Source organism: Crocuta crocuta, unplaced genomic scaffold, assembly GCF_008692635.1.
Source record: "Crocuta crocuta isolate KB4526 unplaced genomic scaffold, BGI_CrCroc_1.0 scaffold118, whole genome shotgun sequence".
Classification (NCBI taxonomy): Eukaryota; Metazoa; Chordata; class Mammalia; order Carnivora; family Hyaenidae; genus Crocuta; species Crocuta crocuta.
The window spans coordinates 15,656,854-15,680,172 of NW_027551558.1; the positions used below are offsets into that span (position 1 = coordinate 15,656,854).

Sequence of the window (23,319 nt, forward strand, 5' to 3'; positions counted from 1 at the left end):
CTACCTGCTCAACACTTATAATGTGTTGATGTGCCATCATACAAGTAAATCTGAAAAGCAAGGAATGGGAGGATATTTATGGATGATTAATACTTGAACTTTAAAACATAAATGTCTGAAATTCTAGTAATTGACAAATGGCAGGGGATGTAATTATGTGTCATTACAACAGTTAACAACAATAACAAAAAACCCAATTACACTAAACTGCAAATGCTGAACCCAAATGTATGACAGATTAATTTAAAAAGCAAAAATGGCATCAACTGAAATCTATCCAACAGAAATCATGTAGGAATTCCTAACACCTGGTCAGGTGCAGTGGATGCTTTGAAACAGTGTCCAGCAGAATAAGGCACCCAGACTCTAATTCAGCTTAAATTTTGATTCACAGTAATTGTATGCAAGTCTGAGTTTATGAATACTGCAATTATTTAAATTTTAATAAGCTGGTAGGTAGCCCTTCACTGAATTGTGAAAATCCAAGCTCAATGTTTTCTGTGCAATTTGCCTCTATAAAGCACATGAAGTACATGCACCTGTGGTTTGGGTTGCAACTCATCAAATTCAATCTTAGGGCCAAGGATCTGTATGTAAAAATCACTGTCCAAGGCTTATTAAACCTCTGTACAAAAAAGATCAACTAAGTCATACAATAAATATGTGTTGGGTCTATGAAATGGCAAACCTATCTAAGATTCTGGATGCAGTAGTGAATAAGACAATAAGGCCCTTGCTCTAAAGAGGTTCGTCTTGTAGATAGAAAAAGTCAGAAAACCAAGACCAACTAACAAACCACAGTCAATACCATCGAGTCAGATACCACTAGGAATATACTTTTAGTTGAACATGTTAGGTTATTTAATTGTTGTAGCAAGGGATAGTACATACCATGAGGAACCATGGAGGTTCTCAGTAAGATGGTGCTAGGCAAGCCTTATTAAAGAGTCTGGGCTTTATTAGGTGATTTGGGGCAGACTTTAAGAGAGCAGGACTTTGTTCTGGATAGGAGTCAGTCAGAAGGTGGAGGAATTCTATGACTGATTGGGTAGCTCAGTAAATCTTAATCTATAACAAGAGCAGATAAGAGTGAGGGTAAAGCTATGATTTGGTAGAAAAGTAATAGTTGCTCATTTTAACCAAGAGATGGTTTGACATTTTGTGGGTTTTACAGTGACCTTGGTTTTATAATTTTTTAAAAGTTTATTTATTTATTTTTGGGAGAGAGAGAGCGCAGAAACAAGCACACAAGTGGGCGGAGGGGTGGAGAGAGAGAGAGAGAGAGAGAGAGACAGAGAGAAAGAAAGAAAGGGAGACACAGCAGGCTCCAGGGTCTGAGCTGTCAGCACAGAGCCCGACAGAGGATTCAAACTCATAAACTGTGAGATCATGACCTGAGCAGAATTCAGATGCTCAACTGGCTGAGGCACCTAGGTGCCCCTGCTAATTTTTAAAAATAAAATAATGATATAACCTTGTTTTGCTTCAGCAGATTATGGTCTCAAGAGTGATTTTGTCTCATGTTAGTATTCTGTGAAATTGTTTCTATTCAACAGGAAATACTGCAGTCTACCTGTGTGCACCAGGCCAGCTTTTAATGACACTAAAGCCCCACTGTACGGGTTAGACCAGTTTTCACATATTAGGAGTAGCTCTCCTCTACCATCCATCCAACTGACCAAGTAATAAACAAACAAACACTTTTTTAAAAATCAAAGGGTGATAGAACAGAGTAAAGAAAGGGCCCTTTTATATTGGATGTTCATAGAAAGCTTCTTTGACTGGAACAATCAGAAGAAACTAAAATATAACTACCTGGGGAAAGAGTATTCATGTTCCAGGAAGCAATTATGCCACAGTTCTAAGGTTGGAAAAAGCTTGTAGCATCTGAGGGACAAAAGAAAGGTAGTGCGACCCAAGAATGGTCAGTGAGAAAGTGAGAAGGCAGGAGAGACAGCCAGATGGGAGAGGAAGGAAACTGAGACCTTATTCTAAGTGTAATGGGAAATCAATGGAGGTATTAAGAGCAGAAAAATGACATAATCTTATTTGTATATTTAAAAGATCATTTGTGTAGTCAATGGAGAATGTTTTATGGGGCTGCAGAGTAGATGCGGGGCTGAGATGCAAGAAGGTTTTGCAGTGTAGGCAAAAGATGACAGTTGCTTGCTGTGAGGCGGTGGTGGTGGAGATGTGCAGAAGCAACTGTATGAAGTCAGTGTTGTAGAACTCACTGATGGGCTAGTTTGAGAGGTGAGGAGCAGGAAGGAATGAATGAAGGATAATTTTACTAGTTCTTGGGTTCTTGGTGTCAGTGATAATCTCATTCATCATATCATTCTTAAATCCTGATTCACAGATGGCACTGGGTGTTGAATGAAACAGTCTTATGTTGTGGCACATACTGGGCACAAGTAACAAGCTTCAAAACTGTCACATTTATTAACTTACACTTGAGGTTTGGTTTGTAATTCTCTCTATTGATTTGTAGGTAATTCAGTGGCAGCAAAGTACAAGACAACCCAGGACTAGACAGAACAACTCAATCAAGGTAATACTGTCATAAATAAGTAGTCAGTACACATCTCCTACCTACTTATTAAATACATGCAGAAAATACATAGTTTTGGATAAATTAAAAAAAGCAGAAAAATAATAATTACTTATCATTGCAGATAAAAATCTCAAAAATTCTGACAGCCTAAACAAAGGGTGTCTATCTGTACCTTCTTAACTCATATGAATGGTCTTTTTGCTTATATCAAGATATAAGTCCTAGAAAGACTGGCTGTGATGATATTTGCCACTTCAAGTCAAACTCTGAGACTCATACACCCATCAGCTGGCATTATCTAATTTCTTGCCTTGTTCCCAAAGAGAATGATCTCAGGAACAATATAGCAGCTGGATAATTAAGTATGGGAAATAAACTGCTTCTCCAGAATCACACTGGGCTCCTTCGTTTTCTCTCACAAGAAGAGTCCCTCAGGAAGCAGTAATGAAGCATAGTACGGGGGCACTCCTCATTAATGCCTACAGAGGCTCATAGCTGGAGCCCAGACTTTCTCTCCGGTGTGATGATGACTCCAGCAGGGAAGCCTGGGCCTCTGCAACATACTTTCTTGTGGTGCGAGCCAACCATTCAAAATATTACTATGTGAAGGCAGAATCAGGTATAGAGTATATAATAAGCAGGAGGTTTATTTCTTTGTCTTTTGCCATGTATGAAGCAATAGGACCTATAAAAAGACGAAAACAATCTGTTTAAGACATTCAGTTTGGGAATGTCCTTGTAAGGCACTAGAGGAGTAGCTTCAATCCACAGATAATATCACACCTAGTACAAGAGCAGATTAGCCAAAATGATTTACTGTGTTCAACACACTTACATTCTTGAAGGTTAGAGTATACTTAAACTACACAGGTGAGAGCTGTTGGGAAAAATACAAATATCCCAACCTACTTATGAGTACCTCAAATCATTCCAGCTAAGGGAACTGCTTCAAGGAAACAAAGATAGGACATGGTCATCCCAAGGCTCAGAGGCAACCTCACAACTATTATCATGACTCTCCTCCGGTCATGCTCATTCACAATTATTTGACAATATAAGCAAACCACAAACTACCCTATTTTGTGTTCGGCAAAAGGTGAGAGTGAATTTCTAGAAGTTAATAAACAGGTTAGCAGTTTTCTTTCACTCTGCTCATAGCTCCATGAAAAAAATCACTGAAGTGAAAAAAAAAAAACCCAAAAAACCCAGAATTCTGTCATACTGCTGTCTTACATCCAAAGCTGTGGGAGAATGAAATATTGACATATTTATGTGTAATTCTCATAATTTCACCCAACTCAAAAGAATGACTGAAACACTCCTGGGTAACATGGAAACACCCAGGGAAGGGAGAGAAAATGATCATTCTTTCCAATCTCCTTCGCACCTTTGGATTTCTTAGAGCTAAGGATACACATTTCTTGCAGTGATTGAAGAGGGTGGTAACATCTGTCAAATCTGTACAGTCAAGACATGAAACTCATTTTTAAGATCTCAGTAGAGGAGAAAAATGAGAGAAAGTAACTTGTAATTTCTGCCAATTAGATATGCAGGAAAAACTAAGTGAAATGAATGCTTAAAAAAAAAAGAAGAAGAATAAACCCTTATTTGACTTTAAGAATTGAGTTTCTACATTTTAATAATATTGTCATCTGTAATTATAGGAGTATTGAGATTTTATTTCCCTTTTCTGAGTCCTAAATTTGTCTTCTGAGAGAAAATAAACCTTTAATGTAATCATATGTTAAAAAGTGGTAAAGCCTAGTACTTTTCAGATTATTTTCAACAATCAATACACTGGAAAGAAAACAATCTGTATTTTATATATGGACAGCACCATGCTGGGTAGTAAAAAAAAATAAAGAAAAAGAAAAGAAAGAAAGGAAGTCTAAGTGCAAGTCCCATGGGCCATGACTCTGCCAAAATGACATGGTGATTTCTCGAAATTCATTAGTCCTTTCAAAAAATATTTACTGAGCACCCATACTAGGCACTGAGCTATACAGGGAGCTGGGAGTGGGGTAGGGGTAAGCGTGATGTAGAGCTATAAATGAAATGTAGAATATGCCCTTGAGGACTTCATAGTCTAGAAGAGAAGACATATTGTTTTCTACCTTGAACTAAAACTATTCATGTCTGAATCATGAAAATTAGAGATAAATATTATGAAATTTTAGAGAAGGGGAATCACTTCTTATAAGGAAGAATGACGGAAGAATTGTAGAAGCAGATATAACTGACTTTGCTTAGAAAAATGGGAAATATTTGGACATTACAGATAGTGGAAGGATATTTTTCTTGAAAAGGAAAACATGAACAAAGACTGGAAGAAAGAAAGCATGGTGGACCAAGAAAAGTTCTGTTTACTCAAATGGAGGAGAGGACAGTAACTGAAATGATAGACTGGGGATTTACAGTATGTAGGTAAGCTAAATAATGGTCACCTAAAGACGTCCACATCCTAATCCCTGGAATGTGTAAAGATGTTACCTTACTTGGCAAAACAGACTTTGCAGATGTGATTAAATCGACAATCTTGACTTGGCGAGATTATCCTGGATTATCCAAGCAGGCTCAATGTAATCACAAGGGTCATTATAAGTGAAAGAAGAAGAGTCAGAGTAAGAGGAGATGTGATAAGGAAAATATAGGTCAGAGTGAGGAAGGAAGCGGCCAGTGGCCATGAGCCAAGGAATGCAGGTAACTTCTAGAAACCATAACAGGCACGGTAACAGATTCTCCCTTAGAGCATCCAGAAGGAATGAGGCCTTGACAACCCACTTTAAACTTCTAAACTTTAGAATTGTAAGATAATACGTTTGTGTTGTTTTAAGCCACTATATTTATGGTAATTTGTTACAGCAGTAATATGTAACTAATATAGAGTGGGAAACTTTGAATATACTATGTTATAGGATCAATAATTGTTCATCCAACTCTTCTTGGTGGTCCCATAACTTTTAATCATTCTTTGAATTTGATGCTTATGTTGCATTTTTACTTTTTAAAATACATTTACCTGTCTATCTCCCCTGAGTTACCAAGTGAATAAAAGTACTATTAACAAAATGCAGAAAACTTGCAAAGAGAAAAAGATTTGAGAGTGAGATGCTGAATTCTTTTGTGAATATACTACATTTGAAATGTCAGTGGGTCAATATAGTAGGTGGACAGTTAGAAATAAAAATTCATGCCTCCTACTAAGAGATAAAGGTGCATAACTCTCAGAAGCAATTACTAAAATTTGTTATTATAGCACATAAAACAGAGTCACTGAAGTATGGCTATTGACCACTGAGAAGATTTAAGTGATGTGTATTCATAAGAAGGGAATTAGTCAGAATATTTTGACATACATTGTTGGAAGAAGTGATTATATAGTATTGTTAACTAAAATGTCATTATTTTCACTAGTTTGTGACTATCCATTACCAAAGTATAAGGCGACCTACTATGGATAGATTCGGGGATGGAGAAAAAGACCTTCTAATGAAAACGACCTCCCCCATAAGTTCCTTGGTTCCTGAAATACCTTTAACAGGACATTAATCATTTAACTACCCAAATCTTGCTGAATATCTACTAGTGCAAGACAGTGTTCTTTATTCATTCTTTACCAACCACAGTATTTCAAAAGCTTACTCTCTTTTTTCACTGTAAACTCCTGTATGCTTCCTCAAAGCACCATGTAATTGGAAAGAATGGCCCTAAACTACCTTTTTCCCCAAGGGTATGTAAGGTTTATGTCTCCCAAAACCGGACCCGAGCTATCCTTATCTTACAGTCTGTTCCTAGGGTTCATCTCTGCAGACTGTAGAAAGTCGGAGGACAGTGCATGCCTGGGAACCGAGGAAGCCAAAGAAACTCCAGATAAGGAGGGAAAATAAGTAAAGGAGGCTTCAAACAAGGATAATGAAAACAACCTTTGCCTATTTCTAGCGCTGGGCTGGCCCAGATTACCACCACTTCAGGGATTTTATAAAATGCTGCTGCACTGCTTTTGCGAAAAGATAGCCTAGTCAGCAGAGTGTGATGACCTGTATAAACAGAAATGCCATGATGTTTAGCCATCAAGCAGAAATTTCAGGGGCAATAGGACATTGAGGTCTCCACTCTTCTGTCTCAAAGTGCAAACCTCCCAGGTCAACCAAATAAGTAAAGGCAAGGCAGGATTAAAACCTTTCCTGCCCTAAACTCTCAGAACATAATGCTGTGTCCCTCTCTCCCAAGGTTCAACACAACACCAGAGAACGACATTCACATGGTATTCTACAAATGATGCCTCTTGAGCTTAACTGAGTGTTATGTTATCAGTGACACCTGAAGCTGAGCAGTAAGGAGGAAGATCTCTAATACACATAATTCTTATACAACACACACATTTTTAAGAATGCTAAAATAGGTATAAATGGATTCTCTCCAAAATATATAATTTCCCATAATACATACTTGGTTGACTTTTTTCCCCCTGAACTATCAAACTTTTTCCAAAAAACTTTTTTTTGGGGGAACATCCAGTTTCTTGATACCCAAAGCACATGTGAATTGAAGCATGCCTCTTTCAAAAAATTTTTAAAAGTTTTTATTTATTTTTGAGAGAGAGAGAGAGAGAGAGAGAGCGAGCTAGGGAGAGGCAAAGAAAGAGGGAGACACAGAATCCAAAGGAGGCTCCAGGATCCGAGGTGTCAGCACAGAGCCCGAGGTGGGGCGCAAACCCACGAACTGTGAGATCATGACCTGGGCCAAAGTATGATGCTTAACTGAGTGAGCCATCCAGGTGCCCCCAAAGCACCTTTAATGTAAAAATGCCTTTAAGTAACAATTCAAAAGTAAAATGAACCAAATTTTGCTAAAAACCATTCTGAAACATTATTCACTTCCCCACCCTCTTAATCAAAGGATGCTGAATGTAATTTAACCTTTTTCTTTTTTTTAAATAATGACAGGGGTTTCATTATTATGAACGATAATTATTCTCTGTGACACAGACAGTTCCCTTAGGAATTGTTGTGGTATCCTGAGCTGCTTCCTTACACTCAGAGTGGCCCAGCTGTCTTTTTTCTTTTGTTTAATTTCGAGTAAGCTATTTATAAATTGTCTTGGGCCTTTCTTATTGGTATGATGTACACTGGCTGCCTTTTCTTACTGCTGTCATAGTAGTCAGCCTACCCGCTTCCATCGGACCCTACCCAAGCAAGCATGATCCTCCCAAAGTGCCACAGCTCAGGGAAATTATGTTGCAGTGGGATATAGACCAATGCTTTGTGAACCTTAATGTGAGACAAGTCACTCTGGGGTCTTGTTAAAGTGCAGGTTCTGACTCAGTAGTTCTGGTGTAGGAACTAACATTCTGCGTTTCTTTTTCTTTTTAGGTTTATTTATTTTGAGAGAATGAGAGCATGCACCTGCGCATGAGCAGGGAAGGGGCAGAGAGAGAGGGAATGGGAGAGAATACCAAACAGGCTCCACACTGTCAACACGGAACTCCACACAGGGCTGGATCTCACGAACCAACTAGTCATGACTGGAGACAAGATCAAGAGTCAGTTGCTTAGCCAAATGAGTCACTCAGAAGCCCCTAAAATTCTGTTTCTAACCAGCTTCTTGGCGATGTCCATGCTGCCAGTTTGGAACACACTTTGAGTATCAAAACATTTGATGGTCACAGTTTTTAAAGAATTGCATCAAAACTAAATATTAACTAGTTCTGAGGGGAGAGATGAGAGACTACTTTCCTGTAAATAAGTTCTAAAAACGTAAATGTGGACTTTAAAGTTGCTATTTCCAAAGTGATTTTCCTTGCCATCTCCTAGTCCCACCACACAAACTGTATCTCTCTTCTCCACATCAGCACAGAACTTAATTTCTGCCTTGCTTATGGAATTTATATCTTTACAAACTGTTATTCAGATACAAGTCAAATATTAACCTAGAAGAGGACCAAGTCTTACATATCTGCATATTCCTTAAAATTATGCCTTGCCCCCAAAATGGTCTTTGAATGAATATAGAGATTGTAGAATTAAAGACAATGAGGTTCTTTCCACATAATTTCAGATTCTTTATTGTATGGATTTGTTAAATAATTAATCAAGGAATGAAGCAATATTATAATCTAATACATCCATGTCAAGTTCTAGTACACTGTTAAGAAAATAAAGTTTGTTCTCAGACTTCCTGCCTCTCTGTGCTAAACATATGCCTTCCTATTTTCCCTCTCCCCTCACACAAACCTAATAGAATACACACACACACACACACACACACAAATCTGGATGTATATCATCTTTATATTCTTTAACTTCCAAAATCTTCTCTGAAGAAAGAGCCTGGAATTGATTTATACTAAGATGTAAATGACTGAACATAGCTTAAAGTGCTATTTCCTACCTCCGCTGTAAGGCGCTTTTTAACATTTTCACAGAAAACAAACTCCACGTGTAATGGAATGAAGCCATTAGAGAAGACTTTGAAGCTCTTAATTATAAAGCAAAAGACAGATTTAAATGAGGGCCTGTGAGTGCCCCCACATCATGTTATGTTATCAGTGAATTTCTCCTGAGTAATTACTAACCCATAGCTTTCCTGTACCTGGGCTATAAAGTCTCTTCACAGTGATAAACTGCTTCTAGCCTGATATGAGGAACCAAAGTGCACAGAAAATACCCACTACAAGTGTAAACTACAGAACTAGTCAAGGCTAAAGCAGGACAAACACAAAAATCAATTTGGCAGCTCACTTGAATCTACATTGTGCTTCTTTCCAAGGACAGACAGGATTTATCATTTAGTAGGAAGAAAATAAAACAAAATTCCAATTTCCATTAAACATCTGCATAATGAAAAGAGATGGAAATTGTCTAACTAGAGATGATTCAAATACCTAAGTAATAGTATCAATGAAAGCAGACATCCTGCCAACTTTTGGGTTAATAGGATGCAATACCTATTTTACTAACTTAATCCAGCACACCAATCTGTTACCCACACCTTTAATTAAATCAGTGTTTACCTCCATGGAATTCTGAATGGAATCAATAACAGGCACTCAGAAGGGAAGGATGGGGCATAAAATAAGACAGCAAACATAATTTAGAGAGATTTATACGAAGCCACTCTGTACCAATATATTCCTAAATAACAGATCGTAAGAAGAAAATAACTCTAGATGTTTTTATACAGAATCTAGAGGTTTTCTCCTAATCATAGGGTATCAATGTGATGCAACATACATCAAGGGAGAAGGATCTGCCTTTTCTGGCCCTACAAATTGTTTCCTGTGAAAATGACTGGAATCTAGCTTAGAAATCCAAGCGTAAAACTGGCAAGCAAGACACCATGGGGCTACAGAGGAGCTGTGGTGGAATGTGCTACAGATAGCTGCAAAATGAACTTCCTGCACTTGCTTTTTTGGTCATCTGGGGGTTGCTCAATTATTAAAGTCAGACAATAGAACCCCATTTTCAGGTAGATAAAAATCATAAAATTGTTATTTTCTTCCTACAACAAATCCAATAAGTCAGCACATTTTGCTAAAAAGGAAAGAGAAAAGAGGTCCGAAGCTTAAGTGAATTAAAATATGTAAAGCACTTAGAGGGAACTATAACAGAGTAAGCTATTATCACAGAGGGATGTATAACAAGTTAAGAAGATGGATTCTGCAGCCAGGTTATCTGCATTCATATTCCTATTCTACCTGGACCAGCTATGTGCTTTGGACAAGTTGCTTGAACTTTCTGTCTCAGTTTCCTTGCCTATAAAATGAAAATAATAATAAAACCATTTACTTATTGGACATTTGTGAATATTAAATAAGTTAACAGATGAAAATACGATATTGGTGGGGTGCCTGGGTGGCTTAAGCGTCTGACTTTCGCTTAGGTCATGATCTTGCGGATGGTGGGTTTGAGCCCCGCGTTGGGCTCTGTGCTGAGTGCCAGGTCAGAGCCTGGAGCCTGTTTCAGTCTGTGACTCCCTCTCTCTCTGACCCTACCCTGCTCACACTGTCTCTCTCTCTCTCTCCTAGAAATAAATAAAAACATTAAAAAAAAAAGAAAATACGATATTGGTACCTATCAAGGTCTATTTAAGTATTAACTTATAATCTTTATTTTTTCTCTTATAGCACGCACATACTGTTACAGACAGACCTTAAAGTGGTCTCCAACAATTTTTGCGTCCTGGTGTCCATGATTTTTTGTAATCTCTTCCACTTTAGTGTAGACAGGACCCATGACTGGCTGCCAGCTAATACAAAATGGTAAATGTGTCACATCATTGATTAGGTCATATTACAAAGAGAGCCTTAGGACACTGGAGTAATAGACATTTCCCTGCTGGTTTTGAAAAGCAAGCTGCTATGATGTGAACTGCTATGAAAGGGTCACATGGCAGCAAATTCCAGGTAGCCTCTAGGGACTGAGGGACTCAGTCCTACAACCACAAGGAACTGAATTCTGCCAAATTAACTATGTAAGCTTGGAGGAGGGTCCTGAGACTCAGAAAGGAAGGCAACCAAGCTGACACCATGTTGCAGTCTTGTGAGAGCAACAGCAAAAGACCCTGTTAGGCTGTGTCTGGACTCGTGACACATAGAAATGGCAATATAGTAAATGTGCATTGTTTTAAGCCTATACATTTGTCATAATTTGCTATATGGCAATAGAAGGCCAATACACATACTTCCATGTAAAATTCATAGAAAAGAAGGGGAACATGTGGTTCAATGCTCTGGTAGCACTTTTCTGATATTTGATTTTACTACACAACATGGGTCCAGTGTTAGTTGCAGGCTGGTCTGGCCAAAGTCATATAGCTAAGTCTATCTCTGGAAAATCTACTGAGGGCAGAAAGATCTAATTCTAATCTATGCTCTTCCTCTATGTCATATCGTAGCTTCTGGCCTTCATAAATGGCAAGAGTACTAGAATTTAGGTGATGTTTGTTTTTCTAGCTTCAGATTCCAGTTCGGAGTTTTTAGCAAACAGGGATGGACTAAGAAGACTTTCTGAGGGTGGAGTTGGGAGACTGAGATATTTTCTTTTTTTTTTTTTGGCAAAAGTTTGGTAGGTTTTTCTTGGAGCTCACCTACATATTACGGGCTTTCTGACTAGTTTCTACCTTCCTTCCACCATTTGTCTATTCCACTTTGTCAGCCATTCCAGAGAAACAGACTAGAAGTTAAGGGATTCACGGACCAGTTTAGGCTTGGCTTACACTTGGTTGTGTCACTAAAAATAATACAGAAATTTAACTCAACTCTGCTGACCTCAAAATTTGGGTAGGGAAGAGTTGAATAATAAATGAAAATGAATTTCTTGGGGAAGAGTCAGAAAAGCAGAATAAAAGCTGGTGATACTACATAATAGTCTGGAAAGCTCAAAGGCATACAGGCCAACATTTTAAGATCTCAAGTCCTTTACTATATCAGAAACTATTTCACCTTGTCCATTCCAAAGGATGAACTTGCTCATGATTTAGAGTTTTTCCCAAGAGAGTCATGGAATTTGCAAACTGGAAAGTAAGTCAGTTTTCTTCTCTTTGTTAACTCTTATATAACAGTAGTAGCTTTCTAGATTGTTGAGTAGGGTTCTGAAACTTAGTGGAAAAGAGTACTCTTAATTATCTATCAATACTTGGAATGGGCACAGAAGGGGCTAGTATCAGGGGTGGCATGTAGGCGATATATCTCCTGACCCTAAATCTAGTCCAACTGTTTTAATTTATGCATGAGAGCAAAGAAGCATGGGGAAGAGAAATAGCTTATTAAGATTATATAGGTAGCTGGTTTCAACTTTGGGACATAATCACAAAAGGCAATTTGTACATTTGCTTATTCCTGTTACACATCTATATTCATAATGCCAGTCATGAATTTATGCTACTTCAAAAGAATGTTTTATTTCTCAAATTTGTGATGTCTCTATTACATTTTGCTAGTGTGAGGAAATGAGTATCTAATCTTGTCAATGTAATATTTATTCTCAATCCCTGTAATATTGTTTCATACTGATTTGAAAATTGATAAAATCTGTTGGCAACCTCTTTGATGCAGCAAAGCAGTTATCCAAAACAATAATTTGCAAAATGTTCAGTATAGATGTGCATAGGCCATTCTTGAAAACTGATGTGCCTTTTTGCTTTATATGTTTAACTCAATTTCCCTAAAGCTTATTGTAAGCTTTAAAATTATTTATGACCTGTTTACATCCTTGTCTTAAAATTTACAAACCATAATATAGCCTATCTTTCAGGATTACATCTGAAACAGATAATATTTCCAGTATTCCTTGAGCAGCTATGGGTAAGAAATGATGAATAATTCTATAAGGTACTTCTAGACATAAAAAAAAGAGAGTGTGTATTTTTATATTATTCCAGATAGAATATCAAACATGGAACAATTTGCTTCCTTTGACTTACTGATGCCCCCTCCTGTTTAGAAATATTTATTGACAGAATCTAGTTGGAGAGATAGAAATATATATAATTAAAACACAATGTAATATGTACTGTTTGGAGGTATGAAAAAATGCTAAGCGGTATGAAAGGCATGGTGAACTTAAAAAGGGCAAATAGGGTATTTCTAGAGTAAGCCATTTAGTTAGTGGGTAGTGGCGATAAAAGATGGAGCTGGGGGGTGCCTGGGTGGCTTAGTCGGTTAAGCCTCCGACTTTCGCTTAGGTCATGATCTCGCGGTTCGTGGGTTCGAGCCCCGCGTCGGGCTCTGTGCTGACTGCCAGCTCAGAGCCTGGAGCCTGTTTCAGTCTGTGACTCCCTCTCTCTCTGACCCTCCCCTGCTCACGCTGTCTCTCTCTCTCTCTCTCCTAGAAATAAATAAAACATTAAAAAAATTAAAAAAAAAAAAAAGGAAAAGGAACACATATGGTTTCAGTGTTTTAAGCAGGGCAGTGACAGGGTCACAGGGACATTTCAAACAAACTTTCGGAATGAGGGAAGATTTGTGTTTCAGGACCTTTTCTATCATAATAAAATATTTATCTTATTCCAAAGCTTTTGTCAGTCTCTCAAAACTCACAGGAACATATATGTAAAAGTTAAATCAAATTTGTAAAAAACAATATAGAAGAATCTTTGGTATTTTCTTTTATCATTCTGTATGAAGTAATTTTTTGTTTTGTTTTATTTTTGTTTTTTGACTTTTTTTTGGTAGGCAAATTATTTTTCTGGTTACTGGTTGCTATAGTTTCCTTGAGTCTTTTAACTATTCCCAACTTGAGCTATTCGGCATATCAAAATATTATGGCTTGCAAAAGTGAGATTAAACTATTAAACCTTGCCTTGTTTATGGAGATTTTCCTCTCTGAAAATTCACAGAATTCTTCAAAGCCATTTCTTCTTTACTCTCCCTTTTCACCTTCCCTTGCCTCTCAAATCAACAACCTGAAGAAGAGGTGGAGTTAAACACACACTAGTTTGTAGCAGTAATGTAGCTAATTTGATCCTATGAATTATAATCCAGGAAGAGAACCCTAAGAGCATTTTGTCTCCCAAATACCATAGCGTATTATTCATGCTCATTTCCTATTATGTACACCTAGTTAAAGTACAGAAAAGACAGAGGGAGGTAAAAGCGATTGCTCATCTTTTTGCTAAAGCTCTGGAAACATGTTCTGAATTCCACATACCCACAGCATGAAAAGCTGATTGTATAAACATGGCATCATGAGGGCACAACAGTTTAGAACACAGTGGGCAGCCCGTTGCCCTACAGCCAGGTAATAATCCATAGTAACCAACAGAATAACAGATGCTTCACAAAAACACTCTTTCTTCATGTACTACTGAATGTTTTAATTTATTTATTATTCTTGCTGAAAAGAAAATAATATAGGAATTACCAATCAATACATCATATTCTTATTAAGTGTCAGATAAAATAATCCTCATAACATAACTACCCACTGTGAAAAGATAGTAGAAAACTGGCAGGAAGGAACCTTAATGTTAATACAACCATATGTGATGTAGAACAAAAACATGATATGCTGTGGGGAGCAGATTATCTCAAAAGAAGAGACAGACTTTACCACATGTGTTAGATCTTGATTTCTAATACTTGAGAGGATGGGAACGTGCCTCGCCTCTAAAATGACTGACTCTCCATCTTTTCCCTCTTTTACAGCCCACTGCTTATCTTCAGGCCATTAGTAGCACTGCCTACCTGTGCTATTGTGAGAACCTACTCACTGGTGTCCAATGCCTTCAGATTTCATACTACTGAATCTATCATTCACACTTCATCAGTATTATCTTTTGAAATACAGTGCAAATAGCTTTACGCTCCTGCTCAAAATCAAAAGAAACAGGCAAACAAACGACAACAGAAAGTATGCTGTTTCAGAGGTTCCCATTATCCAGAGAATTAAAATCCAACCTCTTTTATGGAGTATCCAATATTTTCTAAGCATCTGTTCTAGATTAGTCCCATTCTCCTCTTGTACTATTCCCTGCATTCTAATTATCCTGTGCCTGCACCAAATCCTGCAGTTCTCTAAAACTCTGTGCATGGTTCCAACCATAGGCCTTTGTTCAAGCTGAAGCCTCTGCTTAGGATGCTTTTCTCTTAATTTGCATCTAAGGAAAATTTACTTCCCATTCAGTGTAGTATTTTTTTTAAATCAAAGTTGACTTACTACTTTTATTGGAAACTATTTTGTACTTCAGAGAGCTTCTCGAAGGTATTACCTACCACATGCATCTGTGCTATTAAAACAAACCAACAAATATGTGTTGAGTGAATGTGAAATCACATCTTAGTTGTCTTTGTGCTTCAACAGTGACTAGTATTGCTGTTATACCTAATAGATCCTCACTTAGTGCCTATGCATGTGGACCTTCCTCTATCTGTTCCTTTCTCTTTGACATCCATCCTCTCCATTGGGAACCCTGACATTCAATCAGTGGCCAAGTCCTGTTGATTCAGCAATGTTTCTCTCGCCTACACCACATTCCCACCGTCATTACCCTAGTTCTAATTTTCATTACCTCTTTCTTGAATTACTGCAATTGTCTCCTTAGTGATCTCTCAGCCTCCAGTCTCTCCCCTCTTACATCATTTTACAACCGGCCGGCAGAGTCATTTTCCCAAAGCACAGCTGTAATAATTTCATTCTCTGGGTTGGAAAATATCAATGGCTTTCTAATGCCTGCAAACAAGTCCAAACCCCTTGGCAGGTTTTCTATCATCTGTCCATCATGTGTCTTTGCAAACTTCTGTTTTACATTCCCCCTTTACATATCCCACATACAATCCCAACCCTGTTCTTTGCCATACCCTGAATTTTCATGCAGATTCTCGCATCTTGATCTCCTAGCTTGCTCCTTTCCTCATCTTTACCTGTTAATATAACCACCTCTCAAAAAAATAAATAAATAAATAAAGGAGAACCTGGGTGGCTCAGTTGATTCATTGTCTGACTCTTGGTTTTGGCTCAGGTCATGATCTCAAGTCTTCGTGAGTTCGAGCCCCATGTTGGGCTCTGCGCTGACAGCACGGAGCATGCTTGGGATTCTCAGTCTCCTTCTCTCTCTGTACCTCTGTCACTGACATTGTCTCTGTCTCTCTCAAAATAAATAAAAAAATTTAACAGATAAAATAACGTCTGGCACACTTAGGTTCTTCAAGTATCTAATCTCGACTTTTTGCTCATATAGTATATTCAATGATCACTAAAACTGTGCAGATATAATATTCCAATCCCATTTCACTGTAATTTGCATAAAGACTCTATTGTTAACTAAAAACTCTCTGCAGGGATAAATCATATTTTGTTTATCTTTGTTTCCGAGGTTGGGCCTTATGCAGTATAGATAATAAATATTCAGTAAAAGTTCACTAAATTCATTGGATATGACAGGATTTCTTTACATTCAAAGCTATTAACAATAGAACAGGCTACCTTGAGGACTAATAATAGGATAAAAGAGTATCTCTGTAGAACACTGAAGAAAGTTTTACACCAGGTAGGTGGCAGAACTACATGATTTTCAATGTGCCTTACAACTTTAAGTTTCTGTGCTATCAAGTGATCAAACTGAGGAATGTGCTTTAAATGTGAAAAAAAGTAAAACTCAAGATCGGGGTCATGAGAACCCCTGATTTATACTTGGTCGGTCAAAACACAAGTGACAACTGGATATGGAAATGGCATCTGAAGTTGTGGAGAGGCTGTCTTGTGAGGTTTTTATTTGTGGGATTTGACACTGACTCCAGGTAGACAGTGCCAGAACTGAATCAATTTGTAGGACATCCAGTTGGTGTCTGCAGAGAATTGCGGCATTGCCTGGTATGGAAAAACCCGTTCGTTTGGTGTCATGAGTTAACTGCTGTGCAGACCGAGAGTATAGTAGAAAGAAATACAGAAGTTCTCTGTTTAACTTCCCAGCAAGTAATTCTGGTCTTTGGTATGAAAGTTGGATGCTGAACCCAAGAGGCGTATCAAGGATCTGATGAGAGATCCACTTCTCTGCTTTAAATCTGTATATCCACCACTGGGAGCATAGCAAAGAGCATTCATACACAAAGACACTTGCTCTGTGGACTATGTTTACCAAAGTATCTAGACATCCCCTAAATAAAAGGACTGATGTTTTATTTATTTTTTAATTTTTTAATTAAATTAATTTTTTTTTGAGAGGGAGAGAGAGAGTGTGCAAGCAAAAGAGGGGTAGAGAGAGGGGGAGAGACAGAGAATCCAAAGCAGGCTTCAGTCTCTGAGCTGTCAGCACAGAGCCCAACACAGGGCTCAAATTCATGAACTGTGAGATCATGAACGGAGTCTAAGTCAGATACTTACCCAATCGAGCCACCCAGGCACCCCAAAGACTGATGTTTTAAATTGCATTGACCAAACTTGAGGTTTTTCTAAGTGACTTGGAATAGGATGGCTTATCTGTTAAGCAAGAGTCAACGGAGAGGAAAGGAAACTTTCTACTTCAGGATTGGAATTCTCTTTCTGGCCTGCTGATTACACAAATAATAAAAGATTACTCAACATTTCTACTATCTGAAATAAGAAGGTTACTCTACAGTATAGATGCCATAATGCCACTAGGGGGTATGTGTGTAGTTGGGGGAGGGTCTTACTAAATGAATAGATGAATTTCTTCATAATAAATTGATATCATAAAATACTTCTACAAGCTAGCAAATCACCATGAGTCAGAAAGCTCAGGATTATCTCTACTAATAATCCTAAATTATCAACTATTTATTCTAAAAATTTCAATTAATAACTAAGAGTTCAGCTGGAAGTCTCCTTAGAGAATTTTTACATTTATGACCACAATCAGATATGTTTGGCCTTGGCTCTAGTTCATGTGCAGACTTTAAATGAGCTCAGGGAAGTCACTATGGCCAGGAAAACTATCTTAGTTCTTGATGATCCCTTGCCATGAGTGGAACTTTGGTAGCTTTGAAAAAATCTCTACAGTCAGTCACTGAGCACAGGAGGTTCTCAGTAAAGATAGGAGATCAAGAAAAATCTCTAGGATTAGGTTCAATGAACATTCAAAATGGAGGGCATCATAGAAATCATTAAATAATACCTCCCTCCCTTTCGAGAATAGGAGTTTGTGACAAAGGTCTTCTGACCCCTGGTCCTCTGCTGTTTACCCTGCAACATCTATCTCTCTCCTGAAATACCTTTCTGTCATACAGATCTCAAAATCATCAAACCAGTTCCAAAAAGATGCAAAATTTTGTTAGTAACCTAACAGAAAAGCCTTCATGTTTTTAATTTAAAGTCACTGTTGGGCTAGGATCAAATTCTCCAATTCTCTAATTCAGTCAATCATATGAGGGCTAGAGCTATGGTAACAAAAAGCCTCAAAGCATGAAAAATAGCTTGTTTGAAATTTGTTTGCTGGAGGGGGATACCCCACCTTGATTTTAATGAATCTCAGAGTACACACAAGCTGTCCTTTGTGTCTTTCATATGAGTTCCTTGCAAAGACTTCTTCCTTTAGAAGTGCAAAAATGCTTTCAAGAATTTTATGCCTGCATGGAGAAAATTGCTACTGTGTACAATTAGCATATTTACTAAGGTTTGTCATTACTTTTAGTAATTAAAATCGTACAAAGAGAGAGACATATCCAATTCGAGAAAATTACACAGTATAGTAATACAATCATAATGGTCGCTTGACAATTATTAAAATACACCAAATTCTTCTTTACAGTAAAAGTATTCACCAGCGTAACTTCTGAATAAGATCACTGCAGTGCTTTCTATTTAAATATGTTTCTCTGCACAGAAAATTATAATTACATTTGCATAACTACTATAATCAATCTAGAATTACGGCTCAAATTTTTATTCTCCGAATCACTGTTCTTTCTAAGACATCAGGAGCTCTGAAGCACAATCTGTGTTTGTGGACCATTATTTTAATTTGTAATAGGATTAAGTATATTTTTGTACTTTCTTTATGTGAATCAGTTATTCTAGGGACACAGTAGGCAATACAACTACATTGTGCGATTTGTTTATTTCTGTCTTGAAAAATAGGCTGTGATTTACCCATTCTATTTTGTCCAAAAAACAAACACCTGAGTAAAAGAATCATTTAAATTCATAAAAGGGGACTACCAAATGATATTTAGATGAAATGGAGGTCAAGCATCATCTCATCGTTGAGGTATCTTGTACTTACTGAGATTAGTTGGGATGGTTGAGCTAATTTCTGTCCCATCTTGGAGATACTGGCTACCACAAACCAAAGATTTCTTTTGAATGTTCCTCTTTACTCTTGATGAATTCAACAGGCTTCCTTGGTACCTGACATTACAGCCATATCTATTTTTAAAATCCAAGTCAGATCTGATGAAAATGAGAAGCAGACCTAAACACATTAATCTACAACCAGGTTTTTGGAGCCATGGACCAGGAGGATAACTATGAGAACTTCCTGCTCGCTCCTTCTTCTGACCAGCTTGTGGATAATGTCAGATCCTTCAGACACCATCTGGGCGATGCTTATCTCAAAAGGGTAGAGGCTGAGGCACTGTAACCGTCCAGGGCATGAAGTTCTAACCTCCAATTTGCCTCTGATCCTGTTGCATAGTGCTTTTGGTTACCAGGCCTAGCTTCTCCAGAGAATGAGATCTCCAGGGGCCATGCCAGCACAAACTAAATTCTCAATAACACAGAGAATACATATTTCCCAGGAGGTACAATATGAAGTCACTACAGAAAGAAGCCCTAAAGCATTTCTCTAACACAAGATTTCAAAATCATTTCCAAGTGAAAAGATGTGAAACCTAACTTTCTATTTGGGAAGGTTAGGAGCTTTGCTGAAAAAGCACAGGGAACTGTTTTAATGACCAATTAATTCAGACTGGCAGACACACAGAAAACATGTTCAGTGAATTACAGCAAGGGTCACATGGATACTCAAAGAGATATGTATTGGCTGCAGGAGAGAAATTGAAAGAAACTGAGGACAAACATTAAATTAGCATTGGAATGAGACTATTACTTAACTGTGTACTCAAGTGTTTGTTTATAAGCACAGATAATGCCTACCTAGGAAAAACAGAGCCTAGCAGGTAACTAGATTTGTATTTACATAATTTAATAAAAATAAGCTCTTGCCTCATTACTTAGAGGCTGGCCAAATTGTCAGCCTCTAGAAAGCATGGAGAACTCTGGCTGTAGGATCATCCTTACTTGGAAGGTGTGTGAATCCAAAATAATGACAGTTTTAAGAATTCTTTCTTTTAAATAGGGTAAGGATATTTATCTACAGAAACATAGTAAAAAAATGCAGGCAAAGAATCATCGGAAATTGGAGCTGGATAGACCCCACGGATGCCCTAATTTTGTTTATTTTTTTCTATTCTAGTTTTATTTCCATTAAAATTGAGGCTCCAAGAAATTATTTTTTTTAGTCATGATTACATAGCTAACCAAGTTATTAATTGGTCTAGAACCAAATCATTTCCTATTACATGACACTAAATCTTAAGAAATAAATGGATGTTAGGCATACGTAATAGTCTAAGGTCAGTGTGAGAAGAAGATTAACAGAAAAGTAGTATTTTTGTATTCCTAAAAGTATACTGGTATACTTCTTCTATTCATTATTCTTCCTGGGGTTGGTAAAAACTATAACAGTCAATAAACAATGTAGAATATTTCATATTTAAACTACAGTCTTTTTTTTTTTAATGAAAAACAGACCATCTATTTCCTAACCAAAACAAGAGCATGAATTACTAAAAGGGTAAAAGCAAAGAAGAAAAAGGCATGGAATCTTCTTCAAGGCAATGCTTGAGATTTCCCTATTATGTTTTATAACTTTTTTACATTTTTATATTTCCTTTTTAATCTGATATTTAGAATGGAAAGTATAGATTAGCCTATTTATGAAACACGTTTGCCTCTATCTTTGTTTAAGACAAATCAGTTACAAGTCACATAAAATATCAGTCATGTTGCCAACTCTTCACCAATTCTGTCATCATGTACAAGTCACAAACAATTTCTGCCTTTCATTTTTCTTTCAGAGAGAGGGCAGAGGACTGAATTCTTTACCAGGGAAACAGTCTATATTCTGAATGTTTTACTTTGAATTCAAATTTGCTCTTGCCATAGTAGTATATCCAAAGACTCATTCACTTATTTACTCATGAAAGAAATGAAATTCCTACTGAGTACCAGGGACTATGTCAGGGCTGGGCATACAGTTATAAACAAGAAAGATAGGTGGCTGACCTCTTAGAACTTCAACATGGTGAATGGAAAAGTACATTTATTTTAGCAATGTTCACGTAAAGTCTTCTTCAAAGTAGTTTTCATTTGAATATTATTCTGTCTTAATTAATCCATGGAGTGGAATGGGTTGCATATTTGAAAGCATTACTCTTCTGAGGATCTTCAGGGCTTGTGGCTGAGTCCTTTCTCAGTGAGTATGAGAGGAAAAGAGGTTGTGAAGTCTTTTGATAGGGGAGAATCCCCGCCTGCTTGGGAACCAGTCTGAAAAGAAGCCCTAACTTCATGATGTGATCACCTCATGTCCAAGATTTGGTTTCTGTTTCATTAGTTTTCTTTCTTGGCCACTTTAAACAAGGGTTATCACTAGATCCTCGGGAAAGAAGAGCCCTGTAAATATTCTACAGAATTTGTTTTGGGCTTGGGTTTTGTTCATTTTTTGGAAGAGAATTATTTGTAGAATAACCTGGAATCTATTTCTCTTTCCAGTGTGTGGGTGTGGCTTGGGATTTGGAACAAATGATTTTATAGGCTGTACGAGCTGCCAAGTTAAAGATTCCCTTTAAAATGAATCATATTCGGGGCGCCTGGGTGGCTTAGTCGGTTAAGCGTCCGACTTTCCGACTTTCGCTTGGGTCATGATCTCGCAGTTTGTGGGTTCGAGCCCCGCGTCGGGCTCTGTGCTGACTGCCAGCTCGGAGCCTGGAGCCTGTTTCAGTCTGTGACTCCCTCTCTCTATGACCCTTCCCTGCTCACGCTGTCTCTCTCTCTCCTAGAAATAAATAAAACATTTAAAAAAAAATAAAATGAATCATATTTGATCCCTTGAATAGGTGGCCTGGTACTCAGAGTCACAGTGTTCTGCTTCAGTAAGGCTTATTTTTATCTTGATATGCGGTACCACAGCACTGAACACTGAATTGACTGGGGGCCTCACGTATGTGGAGATCTATAATATCTATTATGGATATGAAAATGTATGCTATTGCTTTTGTTTCTTAGAATCTATAGAACCAGGAACCATTGGAATGAACATTTTTCAAGATTTCTTCTGATACCAAACAAAACCCAGAACAGAAAAGTCCAATGACTAATTGAGCACCAATTTTGGCACATTTCTATATGCGAGAGTAGTATAAACGAAAGACAGTCCTTAACTGTGAGATAAAGCAAACTTAGAGAAAGGGGAAATCACACTGTTGGTATACCAGTTTCAGTGAATCTCTGCCAGCACAGGAAACCAGGAAGGCTGTAATAGTGGCATGCCTGAACCAAGCAGGTAAATCAGGAAGGGTTATGGGGAGATGTCTTGAGTAGGAATTTAAAGAAGGGAAGCAATGTGGATAAACTAGTAGGAGAGTGATCCAGGTACGAGAGAAGTAAAATACTAAAATTGTAATAGTAGGGACAGCAAAAGTATGTGTATAATCCAAAGAGCTTGTGTTTGGGAAACAAAACACCAATTATAAGAAATGAAAGTGGGGAGATGGGAGTTGTAGCAGAATGTACATGGAGTGTCTTTGATTCTGGCTCCTGACATAGGGTCCTAACTCTTTTGGTATTTTCTGGGTAATAGCAACATCTTTTGTTCTGATAAGATTAATCTTGGTGGCCTTCTAGATGCAGCTGGTCATCAGAAAGACTGCGTCATAATTAGAAGTTTGAGATTTTTAGCCTTGTTCCCCATTTTCTAGAGAGGGGACAAGGGCTGGGAATGGAGTTAATGGTAAATCATGCCTGAGTGATGAAGCTTCCATAAAAATCCCTGAAGTATAGGGTTCTGTGAGGTTGCAGGGTGGTGAACACATCCACTTACCAGGAGGGTAATATACCCTAACTTTATGGGGACAGAAGCACAGATATTAAATAACTCATCCAATGTCACACAGCAAAGAACTGTGACTGCAGCCACTTGATTCTAGGGACTGGATTCTTAACCACTATTGTTTAATGCTTCTCCATAATCTTTCTCAGGAAGAATCTAGCATAAAGCCCTATTAAGAAAATAAGGAATAATCCAATATAGTA

The 23,319-nt window shown here is 37.7% G+C and overlaps 1 protein-coding gene across 13 annotated transcripts in view; it reads right to left on the reverse strand.

The window, feature by feature from the left end:
• The window catches only part of NRXN1 (neurexin 1), a 1,134,059-nt gene that overhangs the window by 72,105 nt on the left and 1,038,635 nt on the right, over positions 1-23,319 (reverse strand). The gene's annotated exons all lie outside the window — the stretch shown is intronic.